This window comes from Pipistrellus hanaki, assembly GCF_964339955.1.
Source record: "Pipistrellus hanaki genome assembly, chromosome: 2".
Taxonomy (NCBI): Eukaryota; Metazoa; Chordata; class Mammalia; order Chiroptera; family Vespertilionidae; genus Pipistrellus; species Pipistrellus hanaki.
The window spans coordinates 196,068,023-196,089,658 of NC_140504.1; the positions used below are offsets into that span (position 1 = coordinate 196,068,023).

A 21,636-nucleotide genomic window follows, 5' to 3' on the forward strand; every position below is an offset into this window, starting at 1 on the left:
CCTGCTCCGTCCCTGGGAATCCGCGGGAAAGGGCTCTGGGAGTGGGACGAAGTTCAGGGTCTGGGAAGAGTTCATCCCGGACTATCCGGGCGGGACCTGAACCCAAATACACACCCGTGTCCTTAACAAGAGACAGAGAGGAGGCGGGACACGGGCAGAGGCAGGGACCCTGGAGCCACAGAGGCCCGGGGCCAGACCTGCCCTCCGCTCCGGAGGGAGCAGGGCCTGCCGGCACCTGGGCTTTGAACTCCTGGCCTCCGGGGCTGAGAGAATGAGCCGCTGCTGTTTGAAGCCGCGGCATCCGCGCGGCCACGGAGGGCGCCCCGCCGCCCTCCAGGACAGACAGCCCGTGCCTCTGCCCTCTGGGGAGCCCTCCCCCCCCCCGCCACCCCCAATGCCCCCTCCTGTCTGTCTGAGCGGAAGGAAGGCACCCCCCCACGTGCGTGAAACAGGAGCGGGAGAAGCAGTGCTTTAGACCCGACACCAGGGCCCGCTCCCCTTGGCCTCGGAGGGCAGCACCCGTTTCCAGGAGAAGCCCGGCCTCCGGAGGGGGGACTGGGCGCGTCTGGGGTGGGGGCTGTCACACACAGGGAGCCGGTGCCCCAAGGGCCCTCCCGCCCGCCTCGGGCCTCGGGCCAGGCCTGTGTGGCCTGGGAGCGGCCGGGGCACCCCTGGGGGACAAGCCCCGGAGGCAGAGCTTATCTGCGGAGGCTCCCGGTTTTAATCGAGTTTTCCGTCTTGAAACTGGCAGCGTTACTGCCATGACTGCGGGGATTTCCACCGGCCACGCCGAAGACAATTCCGTTTCCACAGGACGGCCGGGAGGCCGGAGGCCGGGAGGCCGGGAGGCCGGGAGGGCGGGAGGCCAGGAGGCCAGGAGGCCAAGAGGCCAGGAGGCCAGGAGGCCAGGAGGCCAAGAGGCCGGGAGGCCAGGAGGCCAGGAGGCCAGGAGGCCAGGAGGCCAGGAGGGCGGGAGGAGCTGTGCGGCCTCCCTTTGAATGAGAGACTGTTTCTCCCTCCCGCCTCCCACCGCCCCGCTCCCTCCCCGAGGCCAGTCCCCAGGGTCCCCGGTGCTGGGACAGGGCGGGCGTCTGCCCGGACCTGTGTGTGCCTCCTGTGCGTGCCTCCTGTGCGTGCCTCGGGGCAGGGCTGCAGAGCCTGTCTAAGGAACTTTCCGGAAGGGAACAGTGGAAGGGCCCCAGCCCCACGCAGGCCGCAGGAGCAGCTGGCCCCGGAGGGAGGGAACTGCTCTCTAAACAAAACTGGTTTTGAAAAATCAGCGGCCAAAGGGGAATTGCTTCAGAAGTTGCACATTCACTTCTCCCTTGAACTGAGCAATTGAAGAAAAACAAGATGAAGCAGGAACTGGCACCTCGCTCCCCACGGGCACCCCCACCGGCTCCCGACACAGCAGCTGGGTGCGGACGCTGCCCGGGTCCGAGGCGGGTGCCAGGCAGATCGCGAGTCCCCTGAACCGCACCCCCCCGGGCCGGCCGGCCTGGCTCTCAGCACAGCCCAGCTCCCAGGGGCCGCAGTGAGCACCCGGGGGCCGCAGGGAGCACCCGGGGGCCGCAGGGAGCACCCCAAACCCAGGGCAGCGACAGACAGGAAGGCGCCCTGGCAGCCGCTTGGCAGCCGGCTTCCGGCGCCTGAGCGCGACCCGAGGCAGGACTGGGGCTGCCCACACGCAGCGTGTCCGGCTGGACGCGGGCATCGGCGTGCCCAGGAGCCCCCATCCCCCACCCCCACCCCACCCCCGCCTCCCATGGTCCCTGGAGAAGCTGTGGAAGCACCCAGTGGCCTCAGCCCGGTCTCCAGGCCGAAGCCCTGCATGGAGGCGGAGCCGGGGGGCTCATTCCTGCTCAGAGGGCAGAGGAGGGGTCTGCCCCCCTCCCTGAGCGCCGAGGGGGGTGCATTGAAAGCTCCGGCTCCGAAGGGACACCCCAGCCTCGCCATCCCCGCGCCCCAGCCCCACGCCCCCAGCCCCGCACCCCCAGCCCCGCACCGGAGCTGTCAGAGCCCCAGGTCTCCTCCGCGCCGCCGGGTGCAGGCTCGGCCTCCGACCGCGGGGTTCGGGCACCGCGTGGGGGCGGGTTGGCCCCCCCTGAGCCCGAGGTCTCCCCCGGGGCCTGGAGGCCCACCTCCCGCTCTCGGGGTGACTGAGCGCCCGCGTGGGGCGACCCACTCCGGCCCCGGGCACGCCCCCGGAGGCACGGCCAGTCCCGGTCCCCGCGGGCGGCGCCCCTCCACCGGGCCTGTCTGCGGGCGGGGGGGGGGGCCTCCTCCGGGGGCGCCTGGACCTGCTCCACCGCCGGACCCGCACCCGGGCCGCCCGGGGCCCCGCCCCCAGCAGCGCCCCAGCCCGTCCCCGGGGACACCCCCGGTCCCGCCGGGAGAAAGTCCACATAAAACAGGAAACCGCTTAAAACCAGCCTCACTCGGACGGTTACGGTGGGGGGGGGGGGGGGGGAGGAGGAGGAGGAGGAGGAAGAGGAGGAGGAGGAGGAGGAGGAGGAGGAGGAGGAGGAGGAGGAGGAGGAGGAGGAGGAGGAGGAAGGGTGCGGAAATGCAGAGCCGGGGGCGGTTTTGCCGCCGAAACCCGGGCCCCGCCGCAGAGCGGGGCGCCTCCCAGCGGCGCGAACACGCGGGGCCCCGCACCCCGGACCCTGCACCCCGCACCCCGCACCCCGGACCCTGCACCCCGCACCCCGCACCCCGGACCCTGCACCCCGCACCCCGCATCCCGCATCCTGGACCCCGCACCCCGCACCCCGCATCCTGGACCCCGCACCCCGGGCCCGGGGCTCCTCCAGCCCGGCCCCGCCGCGGGGTGCGGAGGGCGCGCAGGGCCAGGCGCCCGGAGGGGTGCGCGCCCCTCTGTCCGCGCCGCCGGTGGGCGCGCAGCCCGCACCCGCCGCGGCCCGGAGGCCCTCCGCCCGCCCCCCGCGCCCCGGGGCGCCCTGGGCTGAGCGCTCCGCGCCCCCCACCCGGAGGCTCCCACCCTGGGGCGCAGCCCGGACCGCCCCGGGCCGCCCCGGACCGCCCCGCCGGGACCCCAGGCTCCGCGCGGAGCGGACCCGGAGCCGTCTGCGCCCTCAGGCCAGTGCGCTCCGGGCGCCCGGCCCCGCTCAGCTCCGTCCCGGTCCCAGCGGCCCCGAGGGGCCCCTGCCGGGCGCTGGGGACCGGGTGCGCCCCCCGCCTCCCCGGGCCCTCACTCTCCCCGCGGCCGTGCCCTCCCGCCTCCGGTGCCCGCCCCCGGGGGGCCCTTACCTGCCGGGCAGCCAGCAGCGGCGCGGCCCGCGGGCCGGAGCGGGGCGCTGGGTGAGTGCGCTCAGGGAGGGAGGCGCGGAGGGGCGCCCCGCCCGCTGACAGCCGCACACCCCACTTCCCACTTTGTTTCCTTTTCTCTGCAACAGGAAAAACAACCGGCCTCCGCCGCCTCTGCCCCCGCCCGCCCCTTCCCCGGCCCGCCCCGCCCGCCCGACGGCTGCAGGGCATCGCCCAGGTGTCTGGAGCCGCTGGTCCTTCAAAACAAGCGCATATGCACACAAAGGACTGCCCCACCGGGCCCGGAGCCCACCGCCATCCCCCACCCCCACCCCTCACCCCCACCCCCACCCCCACCCTCCACCCTCCACCCTCACCCCCACCCCTCACCCCCACCCCCTCCACCCCCACCCCTCACCCCCACCCTCCACCCCCACCCCTCACCCCCACCCTCCACCCTCCACCCTCACCCCCACCCCTCACCCCCACCCCTCCACCCCCACCCCCCACCCCCACCCCTCACCCCCACCCCCCACCCCCACCCCTCACCCCCACCCTTCACCCTTCACCCTCCACCCCCACCCCTCACCCTTCACCCTCCACACACCTGGAGAACCTCAACAGCCCAGAGGGGAGCCTGGGTGAGGGGGTGAGGAAGGCCAGGCCAGGCCAGGAGCAGGTTACTGGTAAGAGCCCAGTCTACCCAGCCCAGCTCTGAGGGACAGTGGTGGGCTCCCAGGTTCCGGGGTGCAGAGGGAAGGGCTAGTCACCCCACAGATTATAGCGGTGGCTTCAGATCCCATAGGATATGGGGGAGGGGGAGGGGAGCGAGCCCATTGCTTAGTTTGTCAATGGAAGAAGGTCTCCTATGGAGAATGTTTAAGTTTATTTGAGCCAAACTGAACACAGACGCCAGGGAACAAGATCCCAAATCCCCCACAGAAACTTCAGGGAACCTGAGGACCACTCCATGGAGGTGCGAGAGAGCGAGACTCTTTAAAAATATATTTTATTGATTTTTCACAGAGAGGAAGGGTTAGGATAGAGAGCTAGAAACATCGATGAGAGAGAATCATCCACCAGCTGCCTCCTGCACACCCCCCACCTGGGACATGTCCGCAACCAATGCACATGCCCTTGGCCAGAATCGAACCTGGGACCCTTAAGTCCGCAGACGGACGCTCTATCCACTGAGCCAAACCGGTTTTGGCGAGAGTGAGACTTTTACCGTGTATTAACCTCGATGCACAGAACCAGCGGACCGGGTTTGCTTAAGACAGTGGTCAGCAAACTCACTGGTCAACAGAGCCAAAAATCAACAGCACAACGATTGACATTTCTTTGGAGAGCCACATTTTTTAAACCGAAACGTCTTCTAACGCCACGTCTTCCAAATGGACTCGCCCAGGCCGTGGTGTTTTGTGGAAGAGCCACACTCAAGGGGCCAAAGAGCCGCATGTGGCTGGCGGGCCGCAGTTTGCCGACCCCTGGCTTAAGACTTTCAGTGGAGAAGTCGCAGGCCTGGGTGGGGCTGCCCACCACCCCCCGCCCCGTTAGCTCACCTGGGAGGTTCCTTTCCGTGAAACCCTTTCTTCGTTCCCTTCGACAGACGGGGAAACTGAGGCTGGGAGAGAGGCTCTCCTACCCACACCTGCCCCCAGGCCCAGCGGGGGCCCAGCACCGGCTGCAGCCAGGGGAGGGGCAGAGGTGTTCGGCTTTCAGCCGGGAAAGCAGAGAGGGCTCGGGCCCGGTGAGGGGCTGATGAGGGGGTGGCTAACGGGTCCGGTTTCCTAAGACTCAGGCTTCGGGCTCCGTGCTCCCCGCCAGACGCCCGTGGGAGAGCAGGAGGGACCACGTCCCCCTGGGGAGGAATGCTGGGTCTGTCTCCAGGAGGGGTCCCCGACATCCTTCCCAGGGAACGTCCGAGGCCGGCAGCCTCACCCCGACCCCAGGCCCGGTCACTGGTCCCAGGATCCCCGCTCCGGGCGATCCTGCCAAAGGCCGGAAGAGAAAAGAACGTTTTCAGGGGAAATCTGATGGCAGGTAGGAATTCCCTGGGATTCCCGGACACCTGGCCTCGCCCTGCCTTCAGGAGGTTGCCGTTCAAACCCTCGTCCCTGGCTTCCAGCGATCTCTGTGAGAAACAGTTGGACGCAGAGGCGTCCGCTCCATCCAGAGCACCTCTCCAGGGAAGACCGAGCTGCCCACAGCCCTGCGGAGGGCGCTGTGGCACGCGACAGCTCAGCGAGGCAAAGCTGATCGCCCCCACTGTGCGGATGAGAACATCGAGGCTCGAGGCTCGGAAAGGTTGAATCACTCCAGATCCTGGCTCCTTTGAAAGTTTCACTTTCCTGGAAACCTGAGGCACTTTCTTTCTGAAACCACACGCTCAGGCTGGGGCCCAGGGAACTCAGGCTCACTGCAATGTCAAGTGCAGTCCTCACCGCCCCCCACGTTCCTGACAGACTTTCCTTCTGCCTGCCCCTACAGTTTCTGTTCTCACTTGATTAAAAAATATATATTTTGTATTGATTCTTTATAGAGAAGGGAGAGGGACAGAGAGCTAGAAACATCGATGAGGGAGAAACATCAACCAGCTGCCTCCTGCACACTCCCTACCGGGGATGTGCCTGCAACCAAGGTAAATGCCCTTGACCAGAATCGAACCTGGGACCCTTCAGTTCGCAGGCCGACGCTCTATCCACTGAGCCAAACCAGTTTTGGCCTCACTTGATTTAAAAAAAAAAAAAAAAAAAAAAAAAATTGATTTCAGAGAGGAAGGGAGAGGAAGAGAGAGAAATATCAATGATTAGAGAGAGGCATTGATCGGCTGCCTCCTGCATGACCACCATCGGAGATCAAGCCCACAACCTGGGCATGTGACCTTGACGGGAATAGAACCCGGGACCCTTCAGCCTGCAGGCCGACGCTCTAGCCACTGAGCACACCAGCCAGGGCCTTGCTTTCTCTTTAACTGTTGTCCTGTTGCTTTGGGGGAAGCCACTGCAGGTTCCCTGTGGATGGTAAGTGAGACGGGCCGGGTGTGGGGCAGCAGCACAGTGTGCCTCCTCAGAGCTGCCAGGCAGTTGCCGGCAGTCACCTGCATGAGCTCCTGGCTGGGGGCCTTGGGCCCATTTTCTGGAAGGAAAGGCGGAGGGCACAGGCTCAGATGGGCAGACAGCACTCTGCAGGCCACTCGGAGGAGCACGCACAGCCCTCCATTTCCTTCTTCCCCGCCCCCACCCCTGCAGGACTTCCCCCTCCCGGAGCCAGAGCCTCAAGCGTTTTGCAGATGCAGCAGCAGCTCTGCCTGCTTCCACTCTGAGCGGCTTCACCACCGACACCCACGCATGCCTGCAAGCAGGGTTACCGCAGGGCAGCCGGAGCCAAGCTGAGCACCCGGGTACAGGAGGGCACCTGCCTCCGTGCCCGGTCCTGGCAGGGAGCCCACGTGGCTGCAGGCAGAGCAAACATCATCCAGCGCTGACCCTTGTCACTTGGCCTTGGCCAGGAAAGGGTGGTGAAGCCCGGGTGAAGGGCTCCTTCCCCGGAGCCAAAGTGCCCGGCACTGACTTGGTGGCGCTGTGTGACCTCAGGCATGTGACTCAGCCTCTCTGTGCTTCCATTTCTTCGCCAGGAAAACAGGGGCCCTGGTGATGGCTTTCGACTTCGGGAATCGTTTCTGAGATTGAAGAGTCCCTGGCGCACAGTGAACCCCCAGAAAAATGTGAGTGATTGGGTGTTTTTTCTAGAACAGTCTTTGCGCTCTGCAGGCCTGGGTGTTTTCACTCCAGCACTTTTCACCAGCAGCAGCGGCAGTGACGTATCAGTGTGCTGAGAAGCCCTCCAGCGGGGCAGGGTTGTGAAATGGAGAATAGAAAGCATCGATTGCATTCTGTGGAGTAAGAGTGCTTCCCTCTCTGAGGCAATCAGCCAGGAGGTCAAGTGCATTTCCCTTTTTAGATCAGCTTTGAGAGAGAGAGAGAGCGCTGCTGTTCCACTTTATTATATTTGTGCATTCATTCATTCATTAGTTGGTTCTCCTGTGAGCCCCATGAGGCTGCAGCCTGAAGCTTTGGCGGATGGGGATGGTGCTCTAAGCAACTGAGCTACCTGGCCAGGGCTCAAATGCATTTCTTTGTCTGGTATTTTGTTTTGTTTTTAATCCTCACCTGAGGATATGTTTCCATTGAAATCAAAGAGACAGGAAGGCGGGGGGGGGGGGGGGGGGGGGGGGGGGGGGGGGGGAGAAACAAACATTGATTGGTTGCCTCCCAAATGCACCTAGACTGTGGAATCGAACCCACAACCCGGGCATGTGCCCTGACCGGGAATCGAACCTGCAACCTTTTGGTGCACAGGATGAGCCACCCGGCCATCTCTTACTGCAGGTCCCAGTCAGCCCCACTAGCGAACTGCTGCCCTGGCCAGCATAAGCGAGTGGCCATGAGGGGGGTGGGCAGTGAGAGGAAAAGGCTGCCTGAGGATACAAAGTCAGCGCTCAGCACACATCTAACCAGTGAGGTGTCCGCCTGAAACAATACAAAGTAACAGCGATTGCAAACTGCAATCGAAAAATAACTTAAACTTTAAAAAAGGGAAAGGTCAAAACTAGAAGGATAAAGTCCATCAAATAAAAAAGGGAAGAGATATTAGATGAGAGAGAGAGAGAGAGAGGAAGAAAAGGAAAGGAACAGCATCTGGCTTTTAAACAAACCCTCTCATGTTGCCCAGCCCAGGCTGGGGGTTGTGGAAAGCGGATGGTGGGGAGCCGTGGGGTCAGGAGGCTGACCCACCTCCACGCCCCTTACCCTGGGGGTGACCCCGGCCTGGCATCAAACACTGACTCCTTCCACCAGCTGCTGCTCCGGCTCTGCGGAGGGGACAGAGCCCCACCCTCCCTCCCGCAGCCATGCTCAGGTGGAAGAGAAACTATGAGATAGAAACAAGATACAGTGTCATGAGGGGTAAGTGCTGCAGAAGCATCAGGAGGGGGAGAGGGGAGAGGGAGTGGGGCCGGGGCCAGGGAGGACCCCTGGAATAATACAAGTGAGGGGAATGTACACTGCGATTGGAAAACTGCCCCAGACCACCACACAATCTCACCCAGATGGGGGCCCGTCTGAGGGCACAGTGGGGCCGTGAACTAGTTTCCAGTGGCCAAATCTAGGACCAACTGAGCAACCAAGGCAAGTACAAGGGGTAAATAAATGTGACTCCTCACTGACATCTATAGTAATAAAGCAGAATATGCTAATTAGACGGGATAGCCGAATGGCAGAACGACCTTCCGGACCGACGACCTTCTGGACAAAGCCAGTGCCGCCCGCCGCTGCAGCGGCCTCCAGTGAAGAAATAAGGCCGTGGCCACAGACAATGGGGTGGTGAGGGCCTGCGGGGAGGGGGGCGGGCAGGAGCGGGCTGGGAGAGGTTAATGGGGGGGAAAGGAGGCCCTATGTAATACTTTCAACAATAAAGATTAAAAGAAAAATACATCTTTAAAAAAAGAAATAATGGAATTTGCCTTAGCCGGTTTGGCTCCGTGGATAGAGCCATTGGCCTGTCTGGTCAAGGGCGCGTACCTCGGTTGCAGGCTCCTCCCCTGCCTGGGCCCTGGTCGGGGCGTGCAGGAAGCAACCAATTGATGTGTTTCTCTCATTGACATTTCTCTCTGTCTCTTCCCCTCCATTCCACTTTCTCCAAAAATCAATGGAAAAATACCCTTGGGAGATGATTAAAAAAAGAACAAAAGGAAAGATATCATGGAATATCCCGGCCAGTGTGGCTCAGTAGTTGAGCATCAACCTGTGACCAGAAAGTCACAGTTCCGTTCCCGCTCGGGGCACAGGCCCGGGTTTCCGGCTCCATCCCCAGTGGGGCCCGAGCAGCAGGCAGCTGATCCAGGATTTGCTCTCATTGACGCTTCTCACTCCCTCTCCTTCTCCTCTGAAGTCAATAAAAAATATATTTTAAAACATAATAAAATTTTAAAAATATTTTTAAAGAAAGAAATGATGGACTAGTCTATGTGTAAGAATTCCAAACCAGTGGCAGGTGCCTCGCCTGCCCTCGGGGAGAGAAGCGGTCAGGCCCACTCCGGTGCCCAGACCTCCCCCAGGACACGGGGGGGGGGGGGGGGGCAGCCCGGGACCGGTCCCATCCTCAGGACAGCGCGTGTCGCCGGCAGCACCCTCCGCCGCACAGGCTGAGCGTGACATGCTGGTTCTGTGGTCTTCCTTTCAAGAACCGTGGACACGAGTCTAGTCACGAGAGAACACCCACACCCACACCCACACCCAGAATGAGAGACCGCCTCAAAAACCCCGGCCAGTTCTCCTCCAAACTGTCGGGGTATCGCAGGCAGCGGAAGCCCGGAACGGTCACAGCACAGGGGAGCCCAAGGAGAGCAGACCATGGATGTCACGGGGGACTGGGGGGGGGGGGGCGGGGTAGGGAAGGGCTCCTGGAACAGGAAAGGGATGCTGGGTAAAAGCTGCGGTGGCCTGAATGAAGTATGGACCTCACTTAATAATAATGCATCAGCCGAAACCGGTTTGGCTCAGTGGATAGAGCGTCAGCCTGCGGACTGAAGGATCCCAGGTTCCGGTCCAGGGCATGTACCTTGGTTGTGGGCACATCCCCGGTGCGGGGTGTGCAGGAGGCAGCTGATTGATGAATCTCTCTCATTGATGTTTCTAACTCTCTATCCCTCTCTCTTCCTCTCTGTAAAAAAATCAATAAAATATATATTTTTTAAAAAGAATCTGTTCTCTCTTCAATAAATAAATAAATAATAAATAAACATCTCCCTAAATGATTTTTAAAAATAAAATAATAATAACGGGTGACAATGGCCAGCCATGCAGGAAGTGAGCAATGTGAGGATTAGGTGTGACGCCTTTGTGACGCCTCTGTCCATAAAAACGATTCTAAAATGACAAGTTTCTTTAAAGAAGCAAACTCAGAATCGTTGGGGTTTGGGGTGGGGAGGCAGGACCGGGCCAATCCCTGGGAGCCAGGAAGGATGTGCAGAAAGCAGGGCATCATGGGAAAGCCTGGAATACGGGGTCGGGGATGGGGATGGGGAGTGACACAGGCAGGGGATGGAGAGGTAGGAGAGAGAGTGAGGTGGCCAGGCCTTGGTCTCCGGCCCTGAGAGTCTGCCCTTGGGGCTTTGATATGGCTGGGAGTGGGGTGGGGGGTATATTTGAACCTTCTCCTCTGGGGACCCTGAGACCCAGCTCAATGGGGTGTGTTACTCCAGCTTCAGCCATGGGACTAAAAAGAGCCAGTGGACAGGTGGGGGTTCCTGAACCCCATTACCACTGTGGCCTTCCTCCGACAGGAGGCTGAGGGTCTACTGGACAAGCAATAGCAGTGAGTTGGCTCGTGAGCCGCACTGCGTCACCTCAGCGTTCGGGGGCCAGCTCTCTCCCCGGACCCCGGCTGTCCGGAGGAAGCCGCAGTCCATCGGCTGATGGAATATTGCCCGCCCGGGACAGAGGTGATTCCAGAGACTTGAGCGTCATGGGAAACAGCCCGCCCTGGCGGGTGAGGCTCGTGCGGACTGCTGGGCACACTGCGTGTGGCATGCGGCCGGGAGGGCGCAGTCGGAGGGACGCAGCGCGGTGAAAGCTGGGTGGGAGGAGGGTCACAGGGGTTTTTCTTCCCGTTTTCCTTTCTGCTCCCAGCCAACCGGAGCTCCAACAGGAAAGTGCCAGGAGGCGAGAGCACAGGGTCCGGGGCTGATGCCAGTCCCGCCCCCCAGCCCGGGCATCCCGGTGGCGACACCTGCCCCTTCCCCGGCTGTGGAAGCCTGCCTGCCGAGCCAGCGCGTCACCTGCCCCAGGCGAGCCAGCCAGCGATTTCCCTAGGAATCCGGAATCCGAAGCAGGACCCGGCCCGCATGGCTCAGTGGTTGAGCATCAACCTGTGCACCAGGAGGTCACAGTTTGATTCCCAGTCAGGCCACAGGCTCAATCCCCAGTGTGAGGCTCCCATGCAGGAGGCAGCTGATCGATGATTCTCTCCCGTCGTTGATGTTTCTATCTCTTTCTCCCTTCCTCTCTGAAAATCAAAATCAATAAAATCATTTTAAAGGAGGAGGAGGAGGAGAGAACGGTGTCTTTTCAGGTACCTGGGAGCTGTGAGGCGTGCATCCGTGACAGAGGCAGAGACTCTGGGTGCAGAGGGAGGAGAGAGAACCCTGCAGCAGAGCACGGCGAGGAAGAGGGCCACGGGGGAGAGATCTCGGGAGAGCCTCCGCTCCTGTCCTGGTGTCTCTGAGGTCCCCTGCATCCTTGCTCGGGGGGCGGGGGTTCTTATGAAAAGTCCCTCATAGGAGGCATCACTCATCGCCCTCTTACCCGGTGGCCGTGCCGCCTGCAGGGCCTGGAACTCCGAGGCTCGGAAATGCCCCTTCTCAGCCCCGCCTCCGCCTCCAGCGGCGTTCTCCGCGGGTCCGTGTCTGACTCAAACGTCCCTCTCCTCACAGGGACAGGCGAAGCCAGGGCCACCTCTTCGGAACTCCTCAGATCGGCACAGACGGTCTCCAGTGCAGGCCGCATCCTGAGGCTCCAGGTGGGCATGGGTTTTGCCAGCACAACCCCCCCACCCCCCCACCCCGGGGTTGATGCTATTTGAAACCAACAAATCCCAAGTAACACAGAAGTGGGTACAGGAGTGGGGTGTTGAAAGAGACAGTACTCAAACCATGCTGTGAGGCGGAGTTGGGGGCAACCAAGACTGGTTCCTGGGCCACTGGCAGCTCCCGCCACTGACAGCAGAGCAGCTCAGCTCTCTCAGTGCCCCCCGGGCCTCAGGACAGGCGCCCGAGGTGGGGCTTTAAGAAACGGGGAGCGAGATGGCCAGGGATGCGGGTGGCGTCCAGCAGCCTCACAAGGTGGGCGAGTCAGGCTTCCGTCCAGCTCTGCTCAAGGCCAGGACCAAGCAGGACGAGGTGGCGAGGTCCACTCTGATCGGGAAATCCCTTTTCCCCGTAGCCATGACCACGCCAGGGAGCCGCGCACCTGCTCTGCGGCAGCGGCACAGCCTCCGCCCGTGTGTGTGTGTGTGTGTGTGTGTGTGTGTGTGTGGCACCCAAAAGCCCGAGCTGAGCCATCGGAGGGGGCCTCTGCCCGCCCAAGGCCGAGTGGCTGAGGGCCGGAGGGCCACATCTTAGGAGGCCCCGGAGGAGGATCCTTCGGCCAAGTCCCAGCGGGAGCTCCTTCCTCCCCCCGCAGGGCGGGGGCTGCGGGAGAAAGTGCCCCTGGCAGGGCCAGGCTCAGGAGGAGGGTCCCACAGCCCGTACAGGGCTCATGGAATCGGTTATTGGGACGTGTCTCGACCTAAAAGAAAACGGACAGGCGACCCCCTGGGTTTCCTGGGGCTGAAACTCCGGGAACCCTAAAACCTGGAAACGGGATTGACGTGTCTCACCTCCAGCAATCCCTCGGCCCACACACGGCACCGCAGGGGAGCAGGGTGCCAGGGCGCTGCTCCCTCCTGGGAAAAGCTTCCGCCCCTTCCCAGCGAGGCGGGGGAGGGAGGGAACCAGCAAAGCACACACCGCCCTCCCCACTGCCCGCCCCCCCCCCCAACGGCTCTCTCCGGGCCTGGCCGCTCCTCCCGCCTGGAAGCCCTGTGCTCCGGAGGTGCCTCCCTCTCCGCAGACGGGGTGCCTGTGGCCGGAGGGGGGAGGAACACTCACTCTATCGCCTGGGGGGCCCCAAGGAGACGACTGAGTGGAGACCCCGCAGAAGCAGGGGAGTCCGCGGGCCAGAGCGGCTCTGGACGGAGCCCGGACACAAGAGCTCAGCAGCACATGTGGCAAAGGGAGAGGAATCGGTGGGTGAGTTGGTGGCATCAGGGTTTAAGCAGGAACAAGGGAACGGGGTGTCTGGACCCTGGGGGCCCTTGTGCCGCTGCCCCGGGAGCAGGGCCCTGCAGGGTGTGGCTGGCTGCCTGTCCCTGGCTCTGTGCTGGCCCCAGAGAGAGTTCACCGAGTCTGAGGGCGTGAGGCGAGAGAGAGTGAGTGAGTGAGTGGATGGATGGATGAGTGGATGAGTAGGGTAGTCAGGGCTGCACAGTGAGGCCCTGCCCAGGGAGGTCGGAGCTCCGCAGCTGAGGGAGAGGACAGTGGGGTCCTGGGCCCGGCCAGTGTGGGGACAGTGTCTCCACTACCTTCAGGGGTTGGGGGGGGCGGGGCTGCCACCCAGCAGTCTGGAGCCTCAGGTGTCCCCTTCCAGAGTTCCTCCCCCCTCACACAGCAGCTCTGAGCCTGCCTGGTCCACCCTTAGGTCCCAGCCCAGGTCTGCAAAATGCGTTTCCCTCTGCTCCTCCTGTGAGTCAGGCAGCCTCATCTCTAGCTCCCCATGTCCCCCCCAGTCTCCCCATGTCCCCACGGCCCCCCCATGTCCCCACGGCCCCCCATGTCCCCCACAACCTCCCCATGTCCCCCACGGCCTCCCAGCTTCCCCCATCAGCATCCAAGCTTCCCCCAGGCTCCCTCATCAGTATCCCCGCTGCCTTCCCCCTGCCTTCCCCCAGCCTCCCCCAGCCTTCACCCAGCCTCCCCCACTGCTTCCCCCCAGCCACCCTCCTGCCTTCCCCCTGCCTTCCCCCTGCCTTCCCCCAGCTTCCCCCAGCCTCCCCCAGCCTCCCCCAGCCTCCCCCAGCCTCTCCACCAGAGCATCTCCTGTCTGAGCTGGGGACCAGAGTCCAGAGCCTGTTGGCTGGTCTGACAGCCTCTCCAGGCCTCCTGACCCCCGGGCTCCTGACCCCCCGGCTCCTTCACACACACACACACACACACACACACACACACACATACACCCCAGCTCCGGGGGATGAAAGGCTCGGTGCAGAATTCGTTGGGGAGAAAAACAGGAAGTGGCCCTGAGCCGCCTCAGAGGCTGCCGGGCAGCGGTGCAGGCTTACGGGAAAGCGGCGAGGGGGCAGCCCCGGCCGCTGCGGGGAGCGGGGGCGGCCGGGGGAGTCCGGCTGGGACCCTCTGGCCAAGGGGCTGTATCTTTAGACCACACAGCACACCTGCACCCTCACTGTCTCTCTCCCGTTACTTCTCACAGCAGGCCTCAGGCTCGGACCCGACCCCATTGTACCGACGAGCACACAGGCACTGAGCCGAGGCCACACGGCCTTTCCCACGCTGGGTCCCGGCCCCGCGGGGCCTTCTCAGACGGGGATGCTATTTGTGTGTGCTTCTGTTCTGGGGTGAGGGCAGCGGTGAGGGGCGGGGGGGGGCAGCTCTGGCCCCGTGGTCTCCGCACGTCTGAGCGGGTGGAGAGGGGGCACTGGCAGCTCGGGGCCTGTCCCCTGAGGCTCCCGGGACGTGTGACCCCGAAGGGCCTCGCTGGGAGCCGGGCGGGAGGGCGCTGACCCCTCAGGACAAACAGGCTCTGATGGCCTCACCTGGCTGGTGGGCCAAAGGATAAGAACTCAGTGAGTCAGAACCCCTTTCCTGCTCCGGCCTGGAACCGGGGGAACCCCAATCCTGGAGCATTATGCCCGAGAAGCATCGCTGAATGAGACTCCAAGGAGGGGGGGACTCCAGGGGCCCCCTGAAGGCCACTCCCCGCCAGGCCCAAGCCTCACCTGGACCCTAGCGGCCCCACCCTCACCCTTGGCTCAATCCGCTCCCCGGGGACCCATCCCAGCATGCAATCCGGGGCCCTCTGTACCGCTCCGTACCCGGGGCTCCTGAGACCTGGGGCCTCCGTGGGGTGGGGGAGGGGTGGCACCCTATTGCCCAGGTTCCTCAGGCCTTGACCCGCCCTGTGCTCCAGCCCCCCTTCGCTGCCCGGGCCTGCCTCCTGACCATCACCCTTACCTCCAGTGACCTCTGGGCATCCCCCCACTTTCCAGAGGCTCCCCCCAATCCTGACCTTCCCTTCGAACAGCAGTGCTGTGCTGGCCTCCCCTCACCCGCCGCCCACCACCCGCCGCCACCCCGTCCTCCGACCACGACAGGGCACCTGGCCCAGCAGCCTCTGGGGACCTTCGGCCACAGCGAGGCCGCGGGGCCAGGCCTGAGGCCTCAGCGGTCCCTCCGCTGCGGTGGTGGCCGGTGCCCTCTGCTCCACGTGCTCAGGGGGCTGCTGGGCTGCAGAACCAGAAACAAATGGGGTCCCCTCCTCCCTCTGCCCTGCTTGGGTAGCGCCCCCCTCAGCGCTGAGCGGCACCAGGGGCCAGCAGGAGGCGGATGCAGAGAGAGGCCTGGCCTCCTTTCTTCTCTGGAGGTCTCGGCCTCTGGTCCCAGCCCCTGTCCTCTGAAAGCGGACTCTGAGAATGAGTAGATAAAAGGAAAGCGCTTAGAACAGGGCCTGGTCCTTAGTGCGGGCTCCATGCATGTGCATCACCATCTAATCCTCGGCTGTAATGCTCACAACAACCCCGTGAGGGCGGTAGTGAACTCCCGCCTCACAGGTGAGAAAACTGAAGCAGAGAAGCTCACAGCAGTAGTGGCTGAACAGGGACTTGAACCCAAGTCTGTTGGAAGCTTGTGTTCTGTCCTGGGCATGACTTTCAGTCTCCTGTCCACAGCGGGGACACATGCGCACGCACGCACGCACACACACACACATGCACACACTCACACACTCACACATGTGTACGCACACACGCACACACATGCACACATGCGCGCACGTGCACACCCTCTAACACACATGCACACACTCACACACATGCACACACTAACACACATGCACACACTCACACACGCACACACACTCACACATGCACACGCACACACACATGCACAAACACCGCTGCACTGGATGGGCTGGGAGGCGCACCCTGACAAGGAGGCGGAGCCCGAGGCGGGGGCGGGGGAACGGGGAGCCCACCTCCTCCCCAGCTCCCTCTCCCCCAGCCTCTGGGGCCTCCGGGTTGGGCTCCAGGTAGGCACGGGCGCCACCTGGTGGCGACGGCGGTAAACGCCACCCCTGTCCCAGCCGCGCCCCTGGGGGCTTCGCGCTCCCGGCCGCCCGGCCGGGCTAAGCGGTGCGGCGGTTTCGCCCAAATAGTGAGACCGGACCCGAACGGTCCTGCCCCCCGCCCGGCGGCGGCGGGAAAGGAGCGCGCGCCCTCGTGTTGCCGGGCTTGGGCGGCGGGTGTTGGGCAGGCATCGGAGCAGCTCCTTTTGCTGGAAAGATGCGGAATGCCCCCCCACTTCCCACGCCCTCCTCAGTTCCTGGCCCCCCACTTCCCACGCCCTCCTCAGTTCCTGGCCCCCCACTTCCCACGCCCTCCTCAGTTCCTGCGCCCCCCACTTCCCACGCCCTCCTCAGTTCCTGGCCCCCCACTTCCCATGCCCTCCTCAGTTCCTGGCCCCCCACTTCCCACGCCCTCCTCAGTTCCTGGCCCCCCACTTCCCACGCCCTCCTCAGTTCCTGGCCCCCCACTTCCCATGCCCTCCTCAGTTCCGGGGTCGCTCCCCCGCTGGGCGGCTCTTACTTCTCCCTCTTCCCCGGCTGCACCGCCCCTCCCCCCGGGCTTCGCTGCCACCCACCCCGCCCCGTGCCCGGCAGCCGCCACCGGCAGTCAGAGTCCCTCTGCCCAGCCCCCACTTCCTCCCGCCTCAGTGAAAGTCGTCCCGGTCCCCTGCGGCCGAAACGGACACGGCCTCACGGTTCACCGCCCTCCGCCGCCACCGCCGCCACCCCGCGCAGGTGCGCCAGCCTCAGGTCCGTGCCACCGCCAGAGGGCGGGGCTACTGCCTGTCACCGCCAGAGGGCGGGGCTACTGCCTGTCACCGCCAGAGGGCGGGGCTACTGTCTGTCGCCGCCGAGGGGCGGGGCTACGGCCTGTGCCACTGCCAGAGGGCCGGGCTACTGCCTGTCACCGCCGAGGGCGGGGCTACTGCCTGTCACCGCCGAGGGCGGGGCTACTGCCTGTCACAGCCGAGGGGCGGGGCTACGGTCTGTCACCCCCAAAGGGTCGGCACTGCGGTCTGTGCCACCGCCGAGGGGGCGGAGCTGCAGGGCTCACTCATTACTTCAACAGGTGCTGTCAGTGCCACCGGACACGGTCCTGTGCCTGGGACACAGCAGTGACCAAACCCTGCCTCCAGGATATTCTAGGGGGGGTGCGGGGAGGGTACGCAGTAAATATGTGTGTGTGGGAGGCGGGGGTTGTGTGGGGAGGGTACGCATGTGTGGGGGGGGAGGGTACGCAGTGTGTGTGAGTGTGTGTGTGTGAGGGAGGGCACGGAGTGTGTCTGAGTGTGTGTGGGGGGTCAGGTGATACAGAAATTAGCCAGAGGCACACGCGCCTCCACAGCACCTGCAGGACGTCCCGCGCTGCGGGGAGGAAGCAGCGTGGCCGCATCACCAGACCCCAGCGCCCTCCTCCCTTTGCCGGCCTCCGCACCCACATCTGCGGCTGCTGCCCTCACCCTTACGTTGCCTTCCTCTGGGCTACGGACCCCCCTCCTCACCCACCCAAGCTCTGAAGCCACTAGGCGCCCTCCTGGGTGGCTCCTCCTTACCTGGCAGGGGGTCCAGCACCCACCCCTGGCACCCAGGCGGCTGCCCGGAGCCTGTCCTCTTCATTAGGAAGGAAAGAGAAGGGGTGATGGGGAGGAGGAGAGAAAGCCGAACCTCAACTTGACATTTTGGTTTCAAGCCCTTCAGAAAGCTGACAGAGTTGTTGTGTGAGCGCCATAGGCCCTTAAGCCACCTTCAGATGGGGGAAATGGATGGACCTAGCAGAGGGACGGGGCCTGGAGGGGTGGGGTGTTGTCTGATGGGGTGGGCGGGGCTTGGAAGAGAGGGGCGGGTCCTGAAGGAGAGGGGCGGGTCCTGGAGGGGAGGGGCGTGGCCTGGAGGAGAGGGGAGAGGCCTGGAGGGGATGGGGCGGGACCTAAAGGGGAGGGGAGGGGCTTGGATAAGAGGGGCGGGGCCTGGATGGGGAAGGGGCGGGGCCTGGAGGCGAGGGGTGTTGTCAGGTGCTGGGAGAAGGGTCTGGTAGAGATTAACGTGACAACATATGGAGAGTTTTGTATTTCACCCCCCCTCCCCCCCCCGTTAATTAGGAAGCAAACTCACCAGCTGAGAGAGGGGGCGGAGGTGCTGAGGACGGGAGGCGGGAAGTGGAGGGTGACTGCTCCTCTAGGAGCCAGGAGCCACACTGCTCGGCACTGACTCCACCCTCCCTGTTTCCGGTGATGAAGCCAGGCCCAGGAGGACTAGATGGAGGGTCCGGCTTGTGGTGGGCAGTGGCCGAACTGGTGTTTACATCAGCTGTGCTGTCAGCCTCTGTGCGCTGGGGTGCGCCCCCCCTCCCCCCAATCACAGTCACTGTGGAAGGAGCAGCTGCTTCAGGGGTTCACACCAAGCACCGTTACCCCAGCCACAGCCCAAGAGGCAGAGCACAGGCCCTGTCCTTTCCGGAGGAAACGGGGTCTCAGGCGAGCGGGTCAGTAACTGACTTGTCCAGGCGGAGCCCCAGCCCGGCTCCACGTACGCAGGTTCTGCACTGGCAGCGAGCTCTTCTCTGCACAGCTTCTCGTGTGCTCTGGATATGTACATACATACACACACGTGTTAAAACTGTAAGTGCTGGTGGACATGTATACTGTACACAGGGCGCAGGAAATCCCGCTTTCACTCCTCCTTCCTGGCACCCAGGAGTGATTTTGCCAACAGTCGGGTTTGCGTTCCCGCGGGGCAGGACGGCTATGTAAGTGAGAGGCGCAGTAAAGAGGAAAACGTGGCTCCCTGTTCGAAAGCACTGAGCGTTTCAGGACAGCCCTGGCTGGGTGCGCAGCCGGTTGCAGCCCTGTCCTGATGTGCCACGGTTGGGGGTTCGATCCCTGGTCAGGGCACATACAGGAACCCACCAAAGACGCTTGAATGGGTGCGACAACAATCATTCTCTCTCTCTTCCTTCCTGTCTCAAAAATCATCAATAATTAAAAAAAAAAAGTTAAAACAACTGTCCCATTAGGCAGTGCTGTTTTAACAGTCAGGACACCCGATTCTGTGCGTTGCTTTTCAATAAGCTTTTTACTTCGGCACAGAATTAGATTTACAGAAACGGGCAGCGTTCCTGTGGGCGCATCTGGTTCTCCCTTTGCCACCCGCTCCCATTATTATGGTATCTGTCACAACGAGGGAACTGGTATTACTATTTAAAAATATATATATTTTATTGATTTTCCAGAGAGGAAAGGAGACGGATAGAGAGCTAGAAACGTCGATGAGAGAGAAACATCGACCAGCTGCCTCCTGCACACTCCCTACCGGGGATGTGCCCGCAACCAATGTACATGCCCTTGACTGGAATCGAACCTGGGACCTTTCAGTCCGCAGGCCGACGCTCTATCCACTGAGCCAAACCGGTTTTGGCATGGTATTACTATTAATAAAACTCTACAAGAAGCTCTTGCTTTTACATAGGATAATATTTAGGAAATCCATGCTAATTGCATACAGGCTAACATGTTTGTGTGTGGTGGGGGAAGTGCAGTAAGATGTGTGGGAAGGCAGCTGGAGGCTGCGTACCGGCCACTCAGCACGGAAGCGAAGGGAGGGATGTGCTAACTTGGTCTCTTCCTCTCCCGCGGGCTGGCCGGGCCAGGGGTCGCTCGGGGACAGGGACACAGGCCCTTCTGTGAGGCCCTCAGGGGATCAGTGTACAGCTGGGCGGGTGCGAGTGAAGGGGCCAAATGACATTGACATAAGGAAGCCAACTCCCCCCTTTACTGTTTATAAGGTCACAATAGAGAACCCTGGTCCCCGCCCAATCAAGTTCATGATAAGCTTAGTCTCTGAATAAAAAAACAGAAACCAACCAAATCTCCAGACAAAATCCCAGCCTAGCAGACATCTCCGCAGCTGCTGCGGGGAAGGCCCAAGGCCATAGGGCTCCGCCCTGGGATGGCTGCTCTGTGTGTCTGCCTTAAAATCAACCTCAGGAAACCACCGCCTTAGCTCCTCCTGCGACAGCTCCACAGCAGCAGCTCCAGGGGGCGTCATGGCAATGAGACCTGCAGGCTGGGGCCTCAGCCTGGCGCTGTGCTCATGTGCAACTGAGATGACATTTTGGAATACCACTGGAATTAGAAGAGTTAGATTCACCTCCAGGGGTCCTCAAACTTTTTTAAGTGGGGGCCAGATCATGGTCCCTCAGAGAGCTGGAGGGCCGGACTATATGAACTACTAATTCCTACTGTAACACCTCGGCTGCGCTCACTGCCCAAAAAACCTGGCGGGCCAGATCAGACTCCTCTGCAGGCCGCATGTGGCCCGCCGGCCGCAGTTTGAAGACCCCTGACCTAGACAAATGTGTGTATAAGGCGCCAGGCCCTGGTCCGGAGGCTCAGCTGGTTGGAGCGTCGTCCAGTGCACCAGAGGTTGTGGTTCAGTTCCTGGTCAGGGCACATGCCCAGGTTTTGGGTTTGATCCCCAGTTGGGGCCGTATGGGAGGCAACTGATAGAGGTTTCTCATGCCAGTTTCTCTCTCCCCCTTCTCTCTAAAAATCAGCAAAAACAAAGCCTTGGGTGAGAATTAAAAAAATTTTTTTAAAGGCACCAAGTGGCCCAGCAACATCAGGCTCTGGCCACGGTGCCCCGGGCTGAGGAACTTACGCATTAATTCCCACTCAGGATGCTGAGCACCAGCGGGAACTCAGTGACGGAGGCGCCGCCACAGGAAAAGCTGCTACACTTGGAGATCTCCACTCACCATCGTTCTGGTTCTCCCAAAATGGACCGACAACCAGGAAATGGTTCCCACCTTCAGCTTCGAGGGGCACAGCGGAGGGACCCGATAAATCCTCACCGCACCCTCAGCCTGAGCCTTTGGCTGCTTCCCGCTCGGGGCCAGAGCCCCAGTGCTTCTGCCCTGGGGCCGCTCTCTGACCCAAAGTGCTTTTCCGGGATGAAGAGCAGCTCTGACAACCGGAGGCTCCCCTAGGCCTCAGGGCTTGTCTTCCCTCCGAGCCCTTAGCCTTATGAACAGTCCTTACTTGGCTCGGCTGCAGCCTCACCCTGGTTCCGTCCAGGTGCAGAGTAAGGAGTCATCTCTGCACCCTGGTTCCCTCACACAGTGCAGGGCCAGGAGCCCTGGACCAGGGGACTTTGCAGGCACTGGAAGAGAGGGCTTCCAAGAGGCGGGCTTCCTGTGGCCCCAGGGGACGTCACAAGGACCCCTGTGGCCAGTGAACTCAGGTGTGTGGAGCCCCCTGCAGGCAGCTTGGCCCTGCCCTATACCATCTAACTCAAGGTCAGGTTTAGAGCCATCTACCCACCAGCCCCCTGCCTCTGGGTGCTGGGCCGGGAGTCACATTTACGGGCGCTCCTGCATGGTGGTGTGGCTTCTTGATCCCACCTGGGCCCAGTGCTT

At 62.5% G+C, this 21,636-nt stretch overlaps 2 protein-coding genes and 1 long non-coding RNA gene across 3 annotated transcripts in view; 1 reads left to right on the forward strand and 2 right to left on the reverse strand.

Moving 5' to 3' along the window:
* The window catches only part of PIK3CD (phosphatidylinositol-4,5-bisphosphate 3-kinase catalytic subunit delta), a 53,481-nt gene extending 50,061 nt beyond the window's left edge, over nucleotides 1–3,420 (reverse strand). Inside the window, exon 1 of the mRNA XM_084875759.1 lies at nucleotides 3,271–3,420. The gene's annotated coding sequence lies outside the window, so the exon portion shown is untranslated. The remainder of the gene's footprint in view (nucleotides 1–3,270) is intronic.
* The window catches only part of TMEM201 (transmembrane protein 201), a 186,721-nt gene that overhangs the window by 144,903 nt on the left and 20,182 nt on the right, over nucleotides 1–21,636 (reverse strand). The gene's annotated exons all lie outside the window — the stretch shown is intronic.
* LOC311618365 lies at nucleotides 3,868–8,244 on the forward strand. Its single transcript, XR_014794306.1, has 3 exons — nucleotides 3,868–3,953; nucleotides 5,183–5,310; nucleotides 5,396–8,244. It is a non-coding gene; the product is annotated as an uncharacterized lncRNA (long non-coding RNA).